At 39.3% G+C, this 21,853-nt stretch overlaps 1 long non-coding RNA gene across 1 annotated transcript in view; it reads left to right on the forward strand.

Annotated features, from left to right (window-relative positions):
* LOC112958478 overlaps positions 1-21,463 on the forward strand; it is a 45,930-nt gene extending 24,467 nt beyond the window's left edge. The window contains exons 2-3 of the long non-coding RNA XR_003251426.1: positions 9,155-9,416; positions 21,227-21,463. This is a non-coding gene — a long non-coding RNA (uncharacterized LOC112958478). The remainder of the gene's footprint in view (positions 1-9,154; positions 9,417-21,226) is intronic.
* The last annotated feature ends 390 nt before the right edge of the window (positions 21,464-21,853 follow it).

Consider the following 21,853-nt stretch of genomic DNA (forward strand, 5'->3'; position numbering starts at 1 on the left):
TGATTTTTACTGTATTTAATAGGGCTAGTTGAGTGTTCTCCAACTGAATATTTTCCCCTCTCAGGAAAAGGGGGAAATGAAAATATTTCATGGGAAATTACTTATTCTAAGTAACTAAGTAACTACTTATTCTAAGAAACTTTGAGCTGGGAGTCATTGGAACACCTTGCTTCCTTCTGTATACCTTAATGCCATGAAAATCAAAATGACAGGGTAGCAGTTTAATGGCACAAAGAAAATGAGAATTGTCCAGTTTCCTCTTTCCCAGTCGAGGAGCACTTTGAACTGGAGGAATTTTCTGTGACCAAGGAATTGGGGGAAGAAAGTGCTGAAGTATCCTGTGAAAGTGGAGGGACATCACAGACCAAAGCTATACCTTGGAGAATTGACTCAAAATCCAGACCACCCTGGGTAGTGTAAGTAGCTCTCTGAATTAGCATTATAGCCTAACATAGCTACTTATCCTGATACTTATTAGTAGCAAACTATAAAATAAATTATAAAATCTAAAGGGCATTAAATGTCTCTATCTTAGGTAGTGAAAACAGAATTGCAGTAAGAGCAAGTCTGAAATTTCATGTCTTTAATAAAAACCTCAGTAGGATTGGACTGGAATTATACAATAAAAAGAAAATGTAATAGTTATTCTCTGCCTACAAAAATAAGTGGTTAGCTTAATATGTTGTTTAGATAAGTCAATTATATCTTAAAGGAGGAGGAATTTTTAGCAATGTCTCATACTGAGCCTCTTCTGAAATGCATTGGATAAAAGAGCAATGGTGCAGCTGGGAGAAGGCAAGTATTTTGGTGTCTGCCTTTAAAAAATTTGGGATTGATTGAATTAACCCCCTTGGTGAGGGCAGCAGTTCTTTTGTGTTAGGAGTTGCCTGGGTTTTATTTTTTTATGTATATGTTTTTATTTTTTCCTGAGGTTATCAGCATGTTCAATCAAAAAGCTAATATGTGCATTATTGCTTTCCTGGTTTTAAGCCCTTTTCTCATTATAGGTATCGATCTTGATTAAGAGCTGTTCTCCAAATGTTTGGTTCCATTGATGCAAAGTGATTCTGGCCTTTCCAGCCTCCTACCAGAAGGAGGTATCTTTATTCAGGTTAACTGCTGGCGCTTGATGCTAAATGCAAATACCAGAGTGCTACTTGAGGTGAAAATTCAAAAATTTGGGAGGGAGGGGGAAGAGCATCTGTTAAAATGCCTTTTCCTTCTGTATTTACCAGAACAGTGTTCTTTTCTTTGGCACTGCAGTATACCAGAGAGAATGTCATGCATACATTTTTGAAGACAGCTGATTTCCAGCTCCGTTGGTGCATGCACGTTGCTCAAGTGCTTTTCCAGAACCCGGGCAAAGGCATGACAGGAGCAGAGGCCACGGACAGAGATGCACAGCAGTCAAAGCACAGCAACCCAGGGCTGAAACGGGGAGTGAGCTGCAGTCATGTTGAGCCTAGACAAAGCCTGAAGCCCTGCTATTATACTCTGAAATGTGTGGGTGGCCCTTTGTGTCGGTGATCGTAGCGCGTGCAGGCATGAATCCGCAGTCAGCACTTGCAGGAACGTTGCGGACTTTGACAATAGATATCGCAGCTCTAAAAGGAAGATATGCTTAAGGACACACATGCAGATGGATGTACCCTCTATCCGAAGTCTTGTCTACTTAGGACCTTGTGATGCTGCTTGGTTTTAGTGCAACCTTACTTGTACTGGAGGAGATAAGAAAGCCTCTAACAAGCTCCAGATCTCCTGAGATCTGGCTAGTTAGACRCTTCAGCTCGCAGTTTTACAGGCAAGAATTATTTTGCAGGTTCAGCTAAGCAGCACTGGCTTCTGACACAGCCCTGGCCATGACAGTTCCTTACAACCTAGTAGCTATAACCCGGATGGACTGAAGGGAGCTTTCTAAAGCCAGTGTTAATACCTGGCCTAATCTTCCACACTGCTTGGTATAAAGTGTTCATAAGTCTTGGTAAAACTGTCCCAAGGGTAAACAATTCTCATTAGTGCTTGTRCTTTATTCTTTGTACTCCTATTTTATTTCTGACTCTTAAGTCTTGTTTCATATAAATGTCTGGTGGATTGACATCCTGCCATTATATATTTTCTTGTTTTGTAGGTAGTCAGAGCGTCAGTTAAGCATGTTACTCTTCTCAGATTTTTGTTTCTCAGGCCTCTAATCATTGTCATGACTCTCTCTCGAATTTTTCGCCAGCAATTTCCTGGATCCATGGTAAAGTTTGAAGTCTTTTTTTGTTACAAAAGTCAATGTCTCAAACTCAGTTTTCAGGGGATCCCTGATGAACTGTTTTGGCTTATTGGCTGCCTGTCTTGGGGACTCTTGTTGCCTCTCAGCAGAGGAAAAAAATAAGGAAAAATAAAACATCTGTCCATCTTCTTGCATACTAAATGCCTTGGCTGTCTGTCCTCTGTTTATGTTGAAAACATATTTATATGTAAAATATATGTGTGTGTGTGTGTGTGTGTATATATATACACATATATATAAATAAGCCCAAGTCAGCTGTAGTTCCACAGCTACTTTCCTGGAGGACTCTTGGCACACTGAAATTAGCCTCCCAAACACATCGAAACACGACCTGTAAGTACTTGGTTGGTTACTCTGTCTTGTGATTGCAAATGTCCTTGGGGCAATAGTTATCTCTTACCATAAAAGRTTTCTGTTTATCTGGCTAGTATGATGCCTGGGATAGATAGCTCAGCACAAAATAAATAAATAAGAATATTCTTTTATGGTGGGCTTTATACCCAGTTTCAGTTTAGTTTATACCCATCCCTTAAATCCAATGATGAAGTGACAAGCTACCAATGCGTAATTTCCATGACTGCTCTTGTTCATGTCTTATCTGGGAAGCAAACAAACTACAGCAGACCTTTCAAACATGTGAGCTGTTCATCTCACTTCACCCAAAGTTTAGCTAAAAAGTAAGATATGTGAACCCTAATTGAAATTGAATATTTTCCTCTTTATATTCTAGATCATCTTGAACTGTCATTAATAATTTTGTTTTATTTAACTCCTTTAGTAATAAGGCGGGAAGATAATTTTAATATTTTTTATTTAGGGATTTTTCTTTATTTTAAGAAAGTTGTGCATGTTAATGAAGCAGATGTTCACTGTTGATCTTAACCAGCCTCCTTTTAATAGAGCCAAAATAATTTATATTTAATTGGATGGTATGCATATTTTGTTTCAGTTAAATCATGAGGTAAATTAGCTGAGATATACTTGAACACATATACTGGTATATAARTGCACTTAAAATGTTGCCCTACTTCAACTCTTTTCAGGGATACCTTTTATTTCTACCATCTTTCATCCCATTAGAGGTAAAATCTTCTAAGAGATGATAAATATTTAAGGACACATCTGCTGCTTTAGGGTATTGCTCCTTAAACCTCGGTTGTTTATCTTCTCATTTGAAGCTCCACATAATAAGCAATCTGGTGGTGATATTGTATCTGATGTGGTGCACCTTTCTGTGTTTATGCCTTTAAAAAAAAAAAATGAATTTTTTGCTTGGAAGTATGTTTTCCCCGAAATTACTTTCCTGATGTGTTTGGACTTCAAAGAATTTATTTCCATTTCATGTAGTTCTATATGTGAAATTATTCTGGTTCTTTTGAAAGATATTTAAATGATTATTCTTAGTATGCATGTAATTCAATTTAAGGAATTAGTTTGGGAGAAAGTTTTTGTAAAAAAGGAGTCAAACATGCAATAAGGATAATGGCAACTTTGGCTTTTCTATATTTAGTTGACATTATGGAGCCTTAGGGCCATAAATTTCAGTTGACACTCACTGGAAACAGTGACACTGTTGCCAGTATGATTTAGCTTTAAGTTAATAGAAATGGGTGCTATTCATTCTCAGTAAGAATTGGAAGTTATTTCACATGACAAGTCAAATGGAGTGGCTTGGAAGATGACTCTTGTTCTTATGCGGGCATGCTTGTTATCTGCTTGATGATTGCTCTGGAAGGAAAGTGTCCTATTCACAGTTGAAAGAAGATGGTTATTTCCTAACTGAAWGTTTTGTGCATGATCAATACATGGCAACTTACTAAGGGTTTTCCATCCTCAGGTGGTTCTCGGATGTCCTGTTGAAAGATGGTATGTTTGGGCTACCGGTTTCTCTCTTCTAAATCTGCAAATACCTGTACCTTTCCGCCTCTAGTAGCATTACTTATCTCTTGTTCTGTCACKTCTCCTCCTCCTGCCCTCTCCTTGGCAGAGCTTTCAGTGTCAGCAGTTAAGGTTGAAACTCTGCTGTAGACCTTCTGTGACAGACCAGAAAGCCCCCAGAGTTGCTGCAGATGAATGAATTGCTCTTAAAAAGCCAGGAGCATCACCCAGTAGTGTGTTTCTGCCTTAAATTGTTGGCAATAGTTGCTCATTCCTGGATCACATCTTGCATACAGTTGCCAGACAGTTTGCTGATGTTTAGTTATCAGGCTTATAGACTTCACCTTCAAACTTGATCTCCAGTAGTGAAAATAAGGTGGCCAGGACATTTTGTGCTTACCACAACRCTCTGCTAAGAAATAGCCCTACAAACCACTGTAGGAACTTGTTCATTGACAGAACCGTGCTTATATGCAAAGGAAAAGATGATGTCAACCTGTGTAATGATGCCACCTGGTGACTCCCACAGGAACAGGAGACCAGGGTGTCACTTAAATGCACATATGCCGTGGATTCTTACTCGTTCCACCAGTCTTGTCCTGTGGCAGAGGCCTGTGGTTCCTGCAGTACTGTGGGAGGAATGACTCCAAATCCTGAGGGAACTTTTGAAAGTTATTTTGGGTTTAACTCAATATAATGAAATCTGCAAGAAATCCATGGCCTCTGAGTTTCAATTACTACAGGGAGAATTTTTTTCTGGGCATAAGTGTGACATAAAACCTTACAATGCTCATGCAGGAGTGGGTTTTGTGCCAATGATGAGTAATAATTAGTATGATTAGTAAATCAATATAAATTGCTGRTAGTACAGGTCATTGTAGCTGCTCCAACCTATCAGTTTGTGCTGGAAAATGATGTACTGAAACCTCAGAACTATTTTGGAAGTAAGCAGGAGTGTGCTGGCAGCCTGCTAGATAGTTGTTGTATCCTTAGGAGGTGGAAGAGGTCTGTGTTTCTGGTGATGTGCTGTGGATGCTTGGTGAAATGGGGCGCTTCCTCCTCTGTTGTGCTCAAACATGAGCTGTGTTCATCTCTTCCTTCTTTAGAAGCCAGCTTATTTGGCATATAATGACACTGGAAATGCCAGGTTTATGGTCAACACTGGCTGGCCAACGTATGTTTAACTCTTCATTTTGGAGCAGGTTTTCGGGAGCTGTGGTCCAAGTCCAGAGTTCAACAGTTTCCAGCAATGAGTCACTATTGTTCTCAAGCTGCCTTCAGACTAAAGAGGACAAAATCATTAAATATGAAAGGATGTTTTAGGAAATAAATGTCAGAAACATGATTTTTAAACTGAAACTTTTAATCTTGGAAACTGGATACACTGGAGGTGTCCACATTCAACTCTGATCTGTTACAAAATGTTCAAAACTCAGCTTTGCCTTCACAAATTGTTCTTGTTTGTCTCAAAGTACAGCGCTAATGTCTGTCTTTAGGTGTAGTAATGATCAAGTGGGGTAATTAAAATCATAGCTTGTCAGCCAAGGTTGCAGTGATACGAGCTCTTAACTCGTATCAGCGTCAGGATAAAATAAGTCTATGGCATTTTTCCCCCCCAAGTGCTGGCAGGTGAACTGTGCCCGTTGAAGCATCTCTGTGGCACCTCTCCCAGGTGTTCATGCCACCCAACGAGAGCTGGTGAGGCACAACACGTCTGCAAGGCCCGGGCTGTTGGACACAGTCTGGCAGCCAAGCTTCAACCCATCAGGAGCCCAAAGCAGGGATCAGATTGTGGGCTGAAGTGGGTGAGGTGAGAACACGTTTCCTGCTGACTGCAGGCAGGGTGAAAACCTCTCCCTATGCTGGTAGCTATTGCTGAGATCTTTAACTGCTGCGGACTAAGGTGGGATCCAAGGCCAAAACTCTCATCACGTTTTTAAAAGTCCCAGTTCTCTGGAGAGTCTACTTTTGCCTATCTTAGATTAAGGTCTCTGACATGTACTCTGAGACGGTAGCTTTTCAGTCACGTCACGGGCCTTGGACACTTATACAGTATTTGAGCACAAGCTTTTATTAATGCAGAATGAAAGTTTCAAACTTTATCTCCTGATTTCTACATGTTTAAGTTAACTATTTCTTGTAATAGTATCTTGTAATATTAATTCACATAATCTTTTTAGATTACTGGGCAGCCAACTGATGTATGTATGAATGCACAAGATGTGCCAAACACGTAGCTAAATTCAATTCTTAATGAGTTAAGACCTGGATTTTTATTTCTTCTGGGTAACTAAGTTGTTTTGCCTGTAGAGGTGACTTCAAGGGTTGTTTGTYTGTTCTTTGGAAACGTTATCAAAGAATCTCCTCTCTTATTTTTGTTGAAATGTTAATGTCCTTGGGGAATAATGAGTTGGGGGGGAGGGAGAAGATCAGGTTTATGGTAGTCAAACTGCTGTCTGAAAAAAAGCAAGCGTTTTTAAACACTGGAATGAGACATTTCATAAACAAACCTCTGTTTTTCAAACACTGCATAAACCCTCTTCCTTCCTATTTCCCAAACAAGTCTTTGTCTTAAAGTCTGTTACTGTCTATAGTCGTCTTATTCCTAGCAAGYTGTTGGCTACCAGGAGAGAGGAAGACAGCTTCTCTCTCCTCRATGCTTTTGGAAAAGCATTCAATATGTAATGTATTGGAATGTCTGAAGACAATTCCTGTCAGAAAAAAACAGATTAATTTTCCTTGACTGTCCATCCCATCCAGACTGTATGAAATCAGGGCTACTCTGAAGGTTTGTTTTGCTGCAAAAATATCTTACTTTTGAGATTATATACTGATAAAGTGACCTGCCACAGCTCCTGATGGGAGGAAAGAGGGAAGGACCTATTTTAGTAATTGAGAGAGAGGAGAAAAAAAGCCTAGTAGTCCTAATCCATTTAAATCACTTGTAAATGACTTGCCTTCATTTTTCTTTCATTTCTAATAATGCATTGTTGTGCAGTACCTTCTTATTCATGTGTCTAGGTGAGCTGTTATTTTTTTCATGCTTAAAGAATGGGCTCAAATAATGCCCAAAACTCTGAGGAAAACATACCACATAGTGAATATCTGTCAGTTACTCCTATTATAGGATACACACAGGTTTCCATTAGACAAACAGCTCATCTACCACATTGACAATATGTCCCTAATTCTCATTTACTTTAAAGTAAATGCAGTAGCATTAGATCTGCAGGACAACTATTGGCAGGAGTTATAGGCTTGTGTTGATTTTCCACAATGGGACTTTCAGTGCATGATTTCTCTTGTCAAATATGAATGATCAGTTCCTTATGCAGTGTTTGTGTTACTTGTTTGACTGCTTGGATATTTTTAGAGTTTTAAACATTGAGTCTTTTGTAGATGAAAGCTTTCTTTGCATGAGAACTTCAAGGAGTGTGAACTCCTAGCTCCAAGTGGCCTAAATTCTAGACTCCTAGTCCCTAAGGTGGCTAAGTGGTGACTGTAGGGACCAGTCACATGGGTAGGAGAAGGGAAGAGAGAAGGAGAGTCTCCACCGATCTCCTCTTCTAAAGTCCTCTGTGTAAGGGCACCAAAGAGCTGTGTGTTGGAAGTGTGGGGGTGGTTCTGGTGAAATTACTCTTTCTAGCACAGTTTGGACCCTCTTAATATATGCCCTATTGGGATGATGTAACCATACCTCACGAGGTCATTTTTTAGATCAACTCTGTGCTTGCAACTTTAGAATTTGCAAGAGTGGCTTGACTGTATACCTGAGATAATGCAGTGACTTGGTACCACCAAGTGGAGGGGTTGTTTCTGTCTCCTCTTCCRCCTTTCCCCCCTTCCTTTGTTTGTGCTCTATGCACAGAATGCATAGAGCAGAATTATTTATTCCTTAGATCATATCTAGTGTTTTTCTGACCTTGCAATAAGCTAATTGAACTCACTAAACCTGAAGAAAACTGGTCATTGCATTTACCAGGTTAGTTTCCTGCAGTGCAAGAGGGATGTGTAGCTTCTAGAGAGAGTCCAGCGCAGTCTGACAAAGATGATTAAGGGACTGGAACACTTCTTGTATGRGGAAAGACTAAGCGAGCTGGGCCTTTTTAGCCTGGAGAAGAGAAGACTGAGAGGAAGGAGCCAAACTCTTCTCAGTGGTGGCCGGTGACAGGACAAGGGGCAATAGGTACGACTTGAAACACAGGCAGTTCCATATCCAGGTGGGGAGGAACTTCTTTCCTGTGAGCCTTCCCTGGMACAGGCTGCCCAGGGAGGCTGTGGAGTCTCCTTCTCTGGAGGTCTTCCAAACCCTCCTGTATGCCACCCTGTGCCCGGTGCTCTGAGTTGGACTAGATGATCTCTAGAGGTCCCTTGCAACCTGAACCATTGTGTAATTACTAAGGKGAATCTTTTTACCGGGCATATGGAGAAACATTAAAGTTGCAAACAATTGCCCAATAAAAAAAAAGTAAAAGGCTTTCCCTTCCCCTCCTGTGATTATTAGCAAGGTCCTCAGTTACATTATATGTGTGTGTGTGTATATATATATATATATAATGTGTCTATGTATATATTTTTACAGTGAAGCTCTATAAAACAATTTTTCAGCTAGTTACTTTCTGATCACGGACTAGGCTCCTTTATGAGCTACCTTCCTAACCTCGGATAACTGCTCGTGACTGTTCTCATCTAAATTCTCTGTGTTGAGATTAAATATTAATTTCAAAAATATTTTTAAACTTTCCTGGTTTGAATTAATACTGAAGCAGATGATCTGAGTTTCCCCAAAGGGAAATTTAAGCCCCCCTAACTACTACATCTGAGTCAGCAAAACCTTTTGGTTTCCTGTTTGCTCTTTTTACTAGGTGGTTATAATTGAAAAGTTGTTGCAAAAGGAAAACGGGAACAATTCTGAAACTGTTAKAACCGTTTATTATGTTCCCATTTAATCTTCCAGTTGTCTGACCTTTGGGCCAACCCTATTTTCTCCATTGCCAGTATCACTTGAGGCAACTCCAGATGCTGAAGAAATATCAGGATTTGGTTCACCTCACCTAAAAAGCCTGGAATTGGTACAAAGGAATATGATGCTACATTTTAATGCAACGGCTTTYAGGAACAGATGCAGCCTCTGTGGGAATGGGCACACTGACCTGCCCTGATCACATCAGCTGATTTGAGAGAGAGAAGGGCTGGATTTCTCACCTTCTGCCCCACAGAAATGCTGGCYGGCAACATCCCTACATCCCTGGGCCTGTGGGTAAGTCTGCACTTAAGTTACAGTATTATCAGTCCTATTCAAATTCAAGRACCACTTCAGCATGTTAACACTCCTCATCTCTTCTCCAGTCTTGTTCAGGTGGAGTCTAACTATGTTAATCAGAAATATATATAGCTTKTTAGCTCTTTATTTTTCTCTTCTGAGTTCTTCTGGTGCTTAAAAAAAAAAAATCCTGATGTAGTTCTGATTTGTATTGACAAGTGTACTTGTTAATGTTGTATGTCTTAAAGAAGTTTCCTCGTTTAAAGGCTGAAAGGTTAACAACTGAACCCAGATTGTCTCCAGTGAATCAAGCTCAATTTTCTAGAGCTTATTGAGAGCAATCTGCTCCAAAGAAGCTAATTAGAGTGAAGAATGCAGAATGTTAACCTGGGCAGCATTGTCTATGTGTTCTCAACTAGATTATGCATTTCCTTCCTGCAATTTGATGAAATGATTTAGCTTAGTCTATTCTCTTTCCCCTTTTGGAGGAGGAGGGGGTGCAAAACATTCCCACAAAACATCTAATTGGAATGTGTGATCTACACCAACAAGGTGCTCTAATGCTGCTGTTTTAGGTAACTTTGCTAATACAAATGTGTAGCAGCTGCCATTGGATTCATCATCTTCCTGTGGCTGGGTTGATAGCTATTGGCTGACTTGAATAACTCAAATGATGCTGAAAAAAMCACCTTTAATTGGGTATACTTAGTTGAGACTTGTGATATTGAGCAGTTATGTATGATTTTCCATCTGYTTTTTATTTAAAGTCATATTTGTCTTACTGTGGTGGATTCCATGTTTTGAACATGAGAGCATTGATTGAAGAGCCATATTTTGGTTGTTTCATTTCATGTGAGAGGGAAATGCCCTTTCTCCTATGTAATGAAGAAAGTGTCACTTCAGATCTGAGTATGCATGACTTTCAAGTTAGTAATTCAAGTATTTTGGGCAAAATAGAGAAAACACACAATTTTGGATTTTCCTGATACTGCTTGGACACTAATATATCTATGCAAATATATGTTTTCCTTCTTGGAATAACTGAGGTCTTAGAAAATCATCAAGTTGCCTTCTCTGTTGAAGTGAGATCTCTTGTATTTCGTTTAGATAAGCCAGTAGATCTCTGGTAGACTTTCTACAGTAGAGTAGCTACTACCAAAATAGTTGAAATAATTCTTATTTCAAATGGCTTTAATGATTTTAACTATGAAGACAAACAAAAGCAGTATGCAAAATGTTCTGTAGTAAGAATGTCTGGTGACTGACCACATCTGATAGGAAGGTCATTTGAATCCGACTCTCTTTAAAATCCTCCTACCACTGCCCTGGTACTTGGGGGGGGGGGGGGGAACACCTAAAAACACCTACTTCTGATAGGAATAAACATTAAGGATGGTGGCAATAGCTGTCTCTTTTCTTGTGGAATATGCCTTGATGTTATGATGATAGGCTGGTGGCACATTCACCATAAATATGTGACTGTCCTTCAACTTCTTTACTGTTTCAGCAGCTCTCTTAAATGCTACTTTGCTTTACTCAAAACTGTGTTTTAAGATAATCCAGCTCTGCCTTTAAATGTTACAGCTAAAAATAGATACTTAGAAACAGGGTTTTATTGTTTGTTTGCATAGAAAAAGAAGAGGAAAAAAAGGCAGCACAAAATATCAAGGGAGTGGAGACAGCTTGGTCCGCCTTCTCTCTTCGAGATGTGTGAATGTGAAAATTTGAGAGTCATTAATCAAYGTGAACTTTACAGATTTATCATTGTTAAAAGTGCACCTGTGCCAAACTGCATTGTGCTGAATCTGGGCAAAAAAATGCAGCTTGTTCATTAACTGCCTCTTTCTCTTGTGCCTCATTTGCTTGGAAGGACCYGGGGAGAGGCAGGATTTTGGTTCATGCTGAGCCAGTGCCATAGGAAACAAGCAGAGACCTTGGCTGAAGCTCTATTATTTTTCCCCCCTTTTGCTGCTTGAACTTTTAGTGTGAGTGGCAGCTACACCTGAGCACTACTGGTCATTTATCCATCCCTAAGTACTACATTAGTCCCGTAAATGTTTTTGAAATAAGGTTAGTATGTGGTAGCTCAATGTGCATCAACAAGAACATCTTTAATAGAATGTAGATTTGGAGTGCAGCTTCTTTTCCCGGTATATTGGACACTTGTTTGGCTGCACAAACATTTATTGGAAGAGCATATTTTGAAATGCCCAGGAGTGTGCAGAGCTCGTGTACCTTCCTGGCTGCCACTTGCCAGGGAATTACTTCTGCTCACTGGTTATTAATGTCTAGTGACTGGCCTCACTTGCATTTGTAACAACTCTGCTTATCAGTTTTGCTTGCTGGTGACTACAGCTGTCAGACTTATTGATATACCAACTTTGCCTGAACAAAGGTGGCTGTCAAAAGTTTATGTTCTTGGATTTTACTTTTCCTCACAATATTTTGTTTATTTTAATGAACAACCAGAGAATAGAAACGGTGCAGTTGAAGTGCAATTTAACAGGAAAAAAAAAWGAGATTCTCAACATTAGTACTAATTAGAAGTTGTCCTATAGGACATTAAAATTATACAATATCTGTATACTGGCATCTGTATATATATTAAAATGCAGTACTCATTTTTTTACTCATGAAATAATAACAATTTCTATAATTTGAGAGTAGTAACTGAAGGTATCAAGGTAGTGCTTCTGAGAGACTGGCACAGTTTTTCTTTAAGACTTTACTTTCCTTCTTAATAGGAAGGAGGTGAGTGAGTGTGTGTGTGTGTGTGTGTGTATTTAAAGCTTCTCACAAAGCAGAAATTCAGAATTCTGATCAGCTTTCATGCTCCATCAGTTTTTGAGAATAGAGAAGCTGATCATAATCTGTATATTCTAGTATTTGGAATATTAGACTTCTGACTAGATAATAAAACATTTAAAGTGGTGCTTATTTCATCTGTATATATGGCTGCCAACCAGCACTAAATTTCTCTAGAAGTGCTGTAGCATGGTCATTCACTTTTTTCTTTTTTCTTTTCTTTTAAAGTTTGGGATGACTCATTTTTCACAACTGTTTAGAAATGAGGGGGATACAGAGGTATGATTCTCTAAWGGAGTATAGATAATTCACCATGAATATAAATAAAAAATACTCCATGGAGTATTTTTTAAAAGAAATGATTTTATGTATATACTATAGGATGCAAAAAGTATGGCTTTCCTGAAGTGAGGATTTGTTTGGATCTGCAAAATCCTTGAGGAACACTGCAAACCATGTCTCCTGCAGGTCTCATGGTTTTCAGCTGTCACTATTTGTAATGTAGAAAATAGATCATATCTATTTCTCTGACCCCACGGCTGGCTCCTAACAGCAGGTGTGTTGGAAGTCAGCAGTTCTGTAAGTTTGGACAAATATCTTKATTGCTTTGTAAGTAAGTACAGGCCCAACTGTCTCGATTCACGTGCCACTAAACACACAAAGACAAATAAAAAGAGCCCCTGTGGAGTTTAAAATTATGCTCCTCCGTTAAACTCCTCCCATCTTGCAGCTTAGCTGGAGACACTGGCAAAGAGTGTAAGATGAATAACAGTGATAGTTTCACATAAAGATTGGCAACCTCAGTTTTTAATCTTGACAGTCTTGTTGAATGGCAACTCATGGTGTGGCAGGCCTTATTTATGAACTACTTTCCATTAAAAAATGCTGGGGAAACTGATGAATATTGGAAAAACTACTGAAGGTGAATCAATCCATGAGGATGTAGTGTTGTTCGAATGGTTTTACTAATCTTGTCACCACCGAGATGTCATTCACATTGATGGTAGAAGCATATTCTGTTGGCTCACTTTCCACCCCCAATACAATACGAGTAGGTAAGAGTTGGCCATTTCATTAAGTGTTCTAACAACCATAGATTATGAATAACTGTAACAACATAAACTTTGTGAAGACCATGGGCCACGCTACAAACAAACTATTCTATGATATTTGCGTTTCGGCCTCTAAAGAATTCACTGCTGTTTGGGAACTTGTTCTGCTTAGAGAAAGGGAAAAGASAGGTGGAAATTTCAGTCTCTGCCTTTTCAAACAGAGCAGATGCAGGCGTGTTAGGAGATAGTAAGCTGATGCTCTGGATGTTGGGTTCTAGCAGTCCATGTTGCTGGTTTGCTTCTGCTGTAGATTGTGGTGGAGTCGTTGGAGAAGAAAACAAACAACAACAAYAACAACAACAAAAGGTACAAGTTAAAATATGGTGGCTTGGAGTACTTAGCAAGCACTATCCTTCTGCGGCTGTAGGATGCTTCAGAACGTAGAGGGCTGTGGTGAGGCTCCTAGCTCTGAGGAAAGGGTCCTGTAAGATTTTGATCCTGCTGTCCTGTGAACCTAGACAACTCAACATTGAACCCTGAGTGCGTGCTGAACTATGAAGAGCCATTCAGTCCTTCAATTGTAAAACTGATTTCTCTTGAGAGCTGCTTCCCTTCCCTCTTCGCTCTTCACAAGTCATTTCCATCCCATGCTCTTTCGAAGCCTCAGGCTTTACTCATGGGAAGCCAAAATGCATTAACATAATGCAGGACTATGTAACAATGAGTAGAAGACTTAAATTTTAGAAAAAAAGGAACTGAAAGCAATCATTTTAGAGTTCTTTAGCATGCTTGGGGGTGCATCCTAACTTACCTGAACTTGGTCTTCTCCAAGTCCATGGCATAGATGTTTCACAAAGGTTAATGCTTCTTGCCCTGTCTCTCCTGCTAGTCCTTCTTGCCATCCCTCCTTGACTGTGGTGTTGGTTGACTTCCCTAGGCAGAACAGAACCCAGCTCTTCAAACACATCTTCCATTTCTTCTCAAATGGAGACATTCCAAATCTGTCTATATCAAATCAAACATATATATATGCCTTTTCTCATGCCCTTTTCAGGTTTCTGTGCCACATGTTGCATGAGATGAGTCAATGCTTGAAATACAGTCAAAATTACCAGATTTGCAGCCTTGATGGCTGTCAGATAGACTTTAATCAGGTGTTGAAAACTGGACAGATGCCTGGAAGGCAGTGTAACAAGGGAAGCTTAAAACTGGCATTAATCACGAAGAACAAAATATAATATGTAATTGAACACTGGCAAATTTCCCACCTTTCCTACCTTGGAAAGGCAATAGCATTGCCTCATTTGGATGGCTTAGTGTTCATCCCTAGGATACCTGCCAACAACCCCCTGAGTCCTTGCTGCCCAGCACTTTGTGGCTTTGAAAAAACTGTATGCATATATCACTAGTCATCTCACTGTGAAATAAACCTTTCAGAACTGTCATCTAAATGCTGAGGCTTTAACTACTGCTTTTAACTGTCCTTTTTCACAGCTAAAAATGCCTTAATGGAAACAAAGTTACTGTATTAAAAATATATTTTCTTCCAAAGAAGTGGGAATTGAGATGCCATCTGTACTCCTCCTGGCTCCCATTCAGCTCCTTCAAATGAATGCCAAATTAACAGCAGCACTTCCTGCCTCTTTCTCCATCTCATGGCTCTTTCTCTAAGGTTCATCCAAAATCCTTGAGGAAAAAAAGAAGGTATTATCTCTGCAAAAACTCTAGAGGGATTTGTGGGTTTTACTAATCTTTTTGAGTTGTAGAGCTTCCCACACCCAGTGTTAAGGTCTCATGATTTTTTCTTCCCTTCGGGAAGATTGTCACTTGTCCCAGGAAGTTAGGCCAAAACCTGTCAGTTCCTGCTGTGTAGCTGCTCCTGGTCACCAATCCTGGGCATCACTGGTCAACGCCCTGGACATTCCCTGGCATTTGTCTTCATGCATCTTCTTTATCTCTGGGATTTTTCTTCACTTTTGGAACGTTCCTCCAACCAGATCTTTATCTGCTTTCTGGGCTTACTCCTTTTAGAGACCCCTTCTTCCTTTGAGCCTGCTTCTTTCTGGAAACAAAACCTCTGTTTTTGCTGATCTAAACAGCTTATCTGCAGAAGCACAGCAGGTGATCAGCCCTCTTACTGATAGGCTTGACTACTTAATTGGAGCTTTAGGGCATACCTAACATGGACCATGTTTAGTCCAAGTGCTAAAAATGTCATAATTTACTACTGACCTATACTGTTTGCAGCTAACAAATAGAAGCCTTCTGCTGGAGAGTTCAGGAATTCGGTTTGGGATATTTACCCATGTGTGCTTCTACTCCCAATTATCTGAACACCAGTTGGTGTTCACAACTTGAACTGCTTTCTGCTACTACATGTGGCTAGCTCTCCATGTGCAGGGCACTGACCACTGAGAACAACAGGACCTTATATTTAAAGRTTTGGTGGCAGAAGGTGTTTTTACAGGTGGAGGTGAAGCACCAGTATAACATGTACAGGAATCTTGCTGAGATGGGCTGGCCTTTTTTGGAAGATGAAATTCAGTTTTGCCTGTTTAGTGCATGTTTTGTGAATCTCGTTCTCAGCTGTAGTTTTCCAGATGGAGTTGGAAGGCTGTTGCAAAGGCTCTTGCTCACGTTAGTGTGTAACGTACAGTTCTGTCTAGCTGAGATGGTACTCTTATAGCAGTAGCAATAACAAAAACTCTTCTGAGTGCCTTCAATCTCCAATCTTCCTCCATTTGAATAATGCCTTATATTATGCCTCTTTTGCTAATTAGTGTGAAGGTAGGGCAGTGAAGATATTTTTGAGGTAACTGGGGAGTGCCATCAGCACGCATGCCATGCCTGCTAAGGTCACAAGCTTTTAAATTTATTTTATTTTCTCTTGCCCTCTTCATTTTCTTTAGGAAGAGCCTTAAAGTGGCTTGAAAGAGTGCGGCTCCTAATTCTCCTACGCAGACTTGTTTGATGGCCAGATTTCAGTGAAAGAAAATGCTTTGCCCCAGCTCTCCGGTAGCTTGGTCTGGGCTTTGTGGTCAGTATCAGCCCAGAGATGCACAACTGTGAGAAATTTATAGCTAACAATTTGGTCTCCAGCGTAGAAGAGGCTCATCTGTTAATTGCTTTGAAGATTAAAGTCAAGACCTTGAACTGGCATCTGAAACTGACTTTAGAGATAAGCCCTACCCATGAACTTCTGTCATCTCCTTTGCAAAGCCTTTTGGTATTTAGAGGATAATAGATAAGCAAGATATCCGGGAAAGCATCTCACTGATGTAAAAGATTTGTTTTATGGAGAGCTAAATTGTTTTGATGGCCAAAACAGTCCTCTCTAGACCTGTTATCTAAGGTTCGCTGCTGAAAAGAGGTCAGCAAAGAAAATGAATGAATAAACACTAGTCCAAGTAGCCATATTTTAATACTTAAACTAAGTATTGATAACACCACGGTGTAAAAAGAGCCACTTCAGTTTGCTGACTGAATTAATGATTTTTTTAAGTATTAGACAAATTAAAGGAAAAAGATCCATATGTTTGGGGGGCCTTATTTAAAATGAAAATAGTTTTTTCTCTGATGCACTGTCCAAAATGAAAGGGAACATTCTGTGGTTTAACGATTTTGTTTTCTGTCTCAGAAAGCAATTTTTGTTTAAGAAAAATTGTTTTTGTTTTGTTTTCCTTCACATTAAAAACACTGAAGGTAAATGATTCTGGCAAGTTAATTTGTTTAGAAGTATTTAGAAATAACCAAATTCCCTTTTAGTTTTGTTTCCATCACCCAAGGTTATTCTTGGTCAAAAGCATCTCCGTTAATCAGGTATAGTGAAAACAAATAGGGATGTTTTTGTAGAGATATTCTAGCCTCTAGTGCCAGCACTTTGGAGGCTGATTTGAATGAGWTGCTTGGTTGCACGTACCTTGTTGATGGCGTTTGTTCCTATGGTGTTTGAGAGCAGTGCTCAAGGAGTACTTGTTGGCTTGGCTGACTGCAAGGAGAAAGCTGCAGACGCTCTACGCCCTGTAGAGCTTYAAGATATATTAAGGCAGTTGCCAAAAAGGGAAGAAGCCTGCAATGTGTTTTCAGAAGGAAAAAGGTGAGGGAGTTGGAGGACTAGGGAGGAAGAGCACAAAAGCGAGCTGGTGACAACCAAAATGGAAGTCAGCGAAGATGCTGCATAGCAAAAAATGAGAGAAAGCCTCAAGGAAAAAAAATGAACAAAACCAAACAAAAACCCTGTCACCTCAAGATGAGTCAGATCAAAAGAGTAAAGATGTTTTGTGTGTTCTGAAAAAGCAACTAATAATAATAATGCCACCACTCTTGCTACATCTACTTGTACCTATTTCCTTCTTACACTTCCTTTCCAAGGATTGTCTTGCTTGAATTTCAGTTTTCCCTGTTGATACTGGTTGAGTTGTCCAATGTGTACAAGAAGTTATTTACTACTACTTATGGACTCGGGYAATATAGTCCCGTCATGTTTGCCCTGAAGGGTAGGGAAGATGAAATGGTGAGGACTTCCTTCTTGGAACTCCACCAGTGGTTAACTTTTTTAGGAGGTCATAAAGGCAGTGCATCACTTAATGCAACGTTACTAATTAGCAGTGCTGCTTACCAAGGAGAACAGGAGCCCCAGGGAAAACATCTCATGCAGAAATGGGCCTTTCAGAAGTGTAGTAAAGGGAGAAGTTCTTAAGGAGATAAGGAAATAGGGATGAGGCCCCTGAGTGTTATTTCGGGATGCTGTGAGGATGCCTGGAGATGGAAAAAAAAATAAAATAAAAATAAAAACCATTTCCTCTACATTTTATAAGAGGGAGAAGTAAGGAAGAGAAAGCACTTAAGTTTCAGAGCTCTTACCCATCTGCTGTGGAGCTTTGTGAAAACTAAGCTGGAAGAGAGCAATGTCCTCCTGTTCATCCAATGAGCATAAGATCTCTCCTCTCCTTCCCTGTCCCCCTCACCCTCACTGTTTATTGTGCTATATGAAGTGGATGCTGTTCTCCCTGCCACAGCCCAGCCCAGCAGCTGCTGCTCTATTTTGAGAAGCAACATGATAAAAAGAGGATCGTGCGATTCAGTTCAAATTGCAGCCGCTCACACGAGCTCAGCTGGGGCTCTCCAAAACAGGCATGGTTCCTTCCTTCTCTTCTTTCTCTGCTTTTTATCAGAAGTAAAAATACTGATCTTGTAGGCAACAGCAATCCTGTGGCATATGAATCAAGCCCCAATGCGAATCTGATAGAACCTCAAGGGGCTGGATGGAGATAATAGTCACATTTATTGTTTATGTAACTGTAGCGGGTTACTAAGCACTTGCATAAATTGTTTAGTTTATGTGAGGAGAAAAAMTGGACAATTTCTCATGATTATGTTAATGCTTCTTTGTTCATATTTATCATAAAAGCATCTTAAAAGTCGAGTCACAGTAATTATTGTGTGCTTGTAGCAGAGATGAATCAGTGCTCCTTTGCAGAGAGATCTGCCAGTGTTAAAGCATTCCCTTTTGCAGAAGCAGTCTGAAATTCCTGTTTTATTCGCAAAAACAAGTCTCTTCAGCTTTAGAGGAAGATTGACTTGKGTAGTTGCTGTTTTATGTCCTGAACTAATGTCCCAAGGAGATAGTTACCAAGAAAACTTTGTGTGTCTGTGCTATTAGTATTTATCTTAACATCTTACCTCTCAAGAAACCCAGATGTTTTCAAAGCTTCCTTTGCATATGTAAATGCTATTTCTAGTGAGCAAAATAAAAAGTGCACCTGGAAAGCCACAAAGTTTTTCCTGTGAAAAATTATGGGACATTAACGATCACAATTTGTGTAATTCGGTGCTATATATCATACCATTGCAGTAACCTCCCTTTACCACCTTTTAAAGGCAAGGCATCCTGAGGCCTTTGCCCATTAGAGGATAACCTTGCTGCATTTCAGTTATAAAATATTAGTAAATAATTTTTGTGCATGCACTGATTAGTATTATGCAAACATAATGAATGCATATTTATATTCTTAAGAAACTTAGCTATATATACACACCTTAGCTAATCAAAAAGGAATTTAAAGAATTAAAGAATTATAAGAAGGATAATAATTGTGGGGGGGTGATCTGTGACTGAACRAAATCTGAACCATATGAATTTACAAAGAAGCCTAATTCAGCTAAAGCTTTAAAAATTAGCTTGGAAAGTTGTAGCTTTAAGCTTCACTGTGTGGGTTCTTGTCMTTGCTACTTTGGTGCAGAGGTACCTGTGGGAATAGGGCTAGTCCACATTTTCWCCTAGGGAAATTTCTTCTTGACTGCTCCCCCTGCCTATTTTCTAATTTTAAATAGCAGTATGATATTTTCATAATTAAAACAGAGTAAGTTTCATTTGAGTTTTGGTAGGATTGGCTAGACTATATTTCTTTGCCACTGGTCATTCATGTCTTTGAGGTACAGAAGGCAGCAACTTATTTCCAACCCCAGGAAACCCTTGATGTCTGTTGGAGTTTTCCCCGAGTGCTGGCTGGGATCTTCATTACTGGCATATTGAGCAGTGTTCCTTGGTCCAAGTCATGTTCATGGCACTTGTAGCTCTCTGACCTCGGAGATCAGTAGGTAATTCAGTAGCTTGCGGTAGCAGCCGGTTGGAACTGAAGAGAATTTACTGAATATCCTTTGAAATCCTGTTTGAAGGCAGCTGTTATATAGCAGGATTAAAATGCTTGTTATACATAGCTTGTGAYATTCGCATCTATCTTGTCTGAGATCAAAATAAATTAAGAAATATAAACAAAGCAGCAAGCATTCAAAGAGAAGAATTCATTAATATCATAATGATTTATCCTTTTTTTCTATTCCTTTTAATGTCTTCAGGCTATAAAAACTTCTTAAAATGAGTAAGTCTTTAAAAATTAAGTACATTTTAATAGAAAAATAATGTTGTTTTAGCAACAACCATAGCAACATATCAGGGAAACTTAATTTTATTCTGTACTGATTAGAGAGCTTTGTATTTATCTCAATCTGTTCAAGTTTCTRAAGTTAGATGTTGCATCCAGAGTTACAAGGCAGTTGAATCTGATTCTGATGAATACCTATCTACAACATTGGGTCAATTCCTGTACATTTTWATAGATGCATTGATTACAGGAATATAGCTAATGGAGAATGTATACTGGTGGAGAATGTATACTGGTAGAGAATGTAGACTACTATGAAATGAATAGGACATGAGCTGCTTGACTAATTAATATTCACTCTATTCTACCTAAAAATTTACTATTTAACCAAAGCAATGAAACAGACAATCAGTCTGCCTRTACTGATTGTATCTGCTAGATATTTGCACTGCATCAGTCAAAGTTTTCATCAGTTTGGTAACCAAATTTTAGGATGCTCTCCAAACATTGCTGGAAGTTATTTGGTCTGCAATGGAACAGCTTTGAACTGAAGAACAGGAATTTTGAAATGGTCCTTCTGTTTTATCAGGTGKTGGGACTAAGCATCAGAAGGAGAATATACAAAAGTGAACATTAAAGGCAGGAAAAGAGGATAAATGCTCTCAGACAGCAAATRGAAGCTGTCTCAGGTAGACTTTTCCTAATGTAAAGGAGTGGAGCGGGTCTATCAAGGGATCACTTAGTGTTACTTCTGTGTTTATTGGATCTGATTTTTTTGAAAGCAAGTTAATAAGAAAATTGATGGTTTTGTCCAAATTGCTTTTCTTAAAAAGCTGACCATATCAGCTTATACTAGAAAAGACCTTAAGAGAGAATTATACTTACTGAATATAATCAAATGTTTAAAGATCTGTTGATCATCTGTTTTAGTTTTGTGCAGCGATGCTSAGTATTTCAGGTGGTTACTTAGAGCAGTTGCTGCTGATTTTAAATATGATTTTACTTTGAAATTTTGAGCATCTGTAACTGATTTCAGCTCAACTTCTCTTGTTCCCTCTCTCTCCAGAAATTAGCCCTATGATGTTTCATTGGGGAGTCATAATTGAGAGGCAAGATCTTCCTACTCTGACCATTTTGATTTATGGACTGTGAGAATCTAACCTGTACTAATTTCCCTGAGACTAAATGCTAGTGACTATTAACTGCTACATGAAATAGCAGCATTAACTGGCTAAGACTCTCTGGTGAGAGCAAGAAGGAGGCTTAAACTGAGCATTTTTAGATCAAGTCATGAGGCTTTTTCTGCTACCCGATGAGGACTTGTCTTCTCCAGAGTTTTCTTTGAAATCCCCTTAAGAGGTCAATGCCAGGATTGTAATACTGAGGCATAAGAAGCATGGCCTAACCTGCTTTGCCTGGGTTCATAAGCAGGACTTTGCCCGGATTTCCTCTGCATGGGAGTAGAGAAAATGTAGTGTCTTTCTGAGGATCCTGAAAGACGCCAACTARAAAGAGTCTGGCACAAAAACTTTTGAAGCAGCCTATGGAGATACCAGGTATGTACCAGGCAAGACTGGCAGATTAGTAGGGAGAGAGTGAGTAGGGGCACATACTTTCTTAATGAACTGTGGTAGTTCACACATTAAACATAGCTGCCTAATTTCTTCTTAGTGTAATGACCCAGTAAACCTCA

The sequence above is a fragment of the Nothoprocta perdicaria genome, unplaced genomic scaffold, assembly GCF_003342845.1.
Source record: "Nothoprocta perdicaria isolate Ctin4 unplaced genomic scaffold, notPer1 scaffold_87, whole genome shotgun sequence".
Classification (NCBI taxonomy): domain Eukaryota; kingdom Metazoa; phylum Chordata; class Aves; order Tinamiformes; family Tinamidae; genus Nothoprocta; species Nothoprocta perdicaria.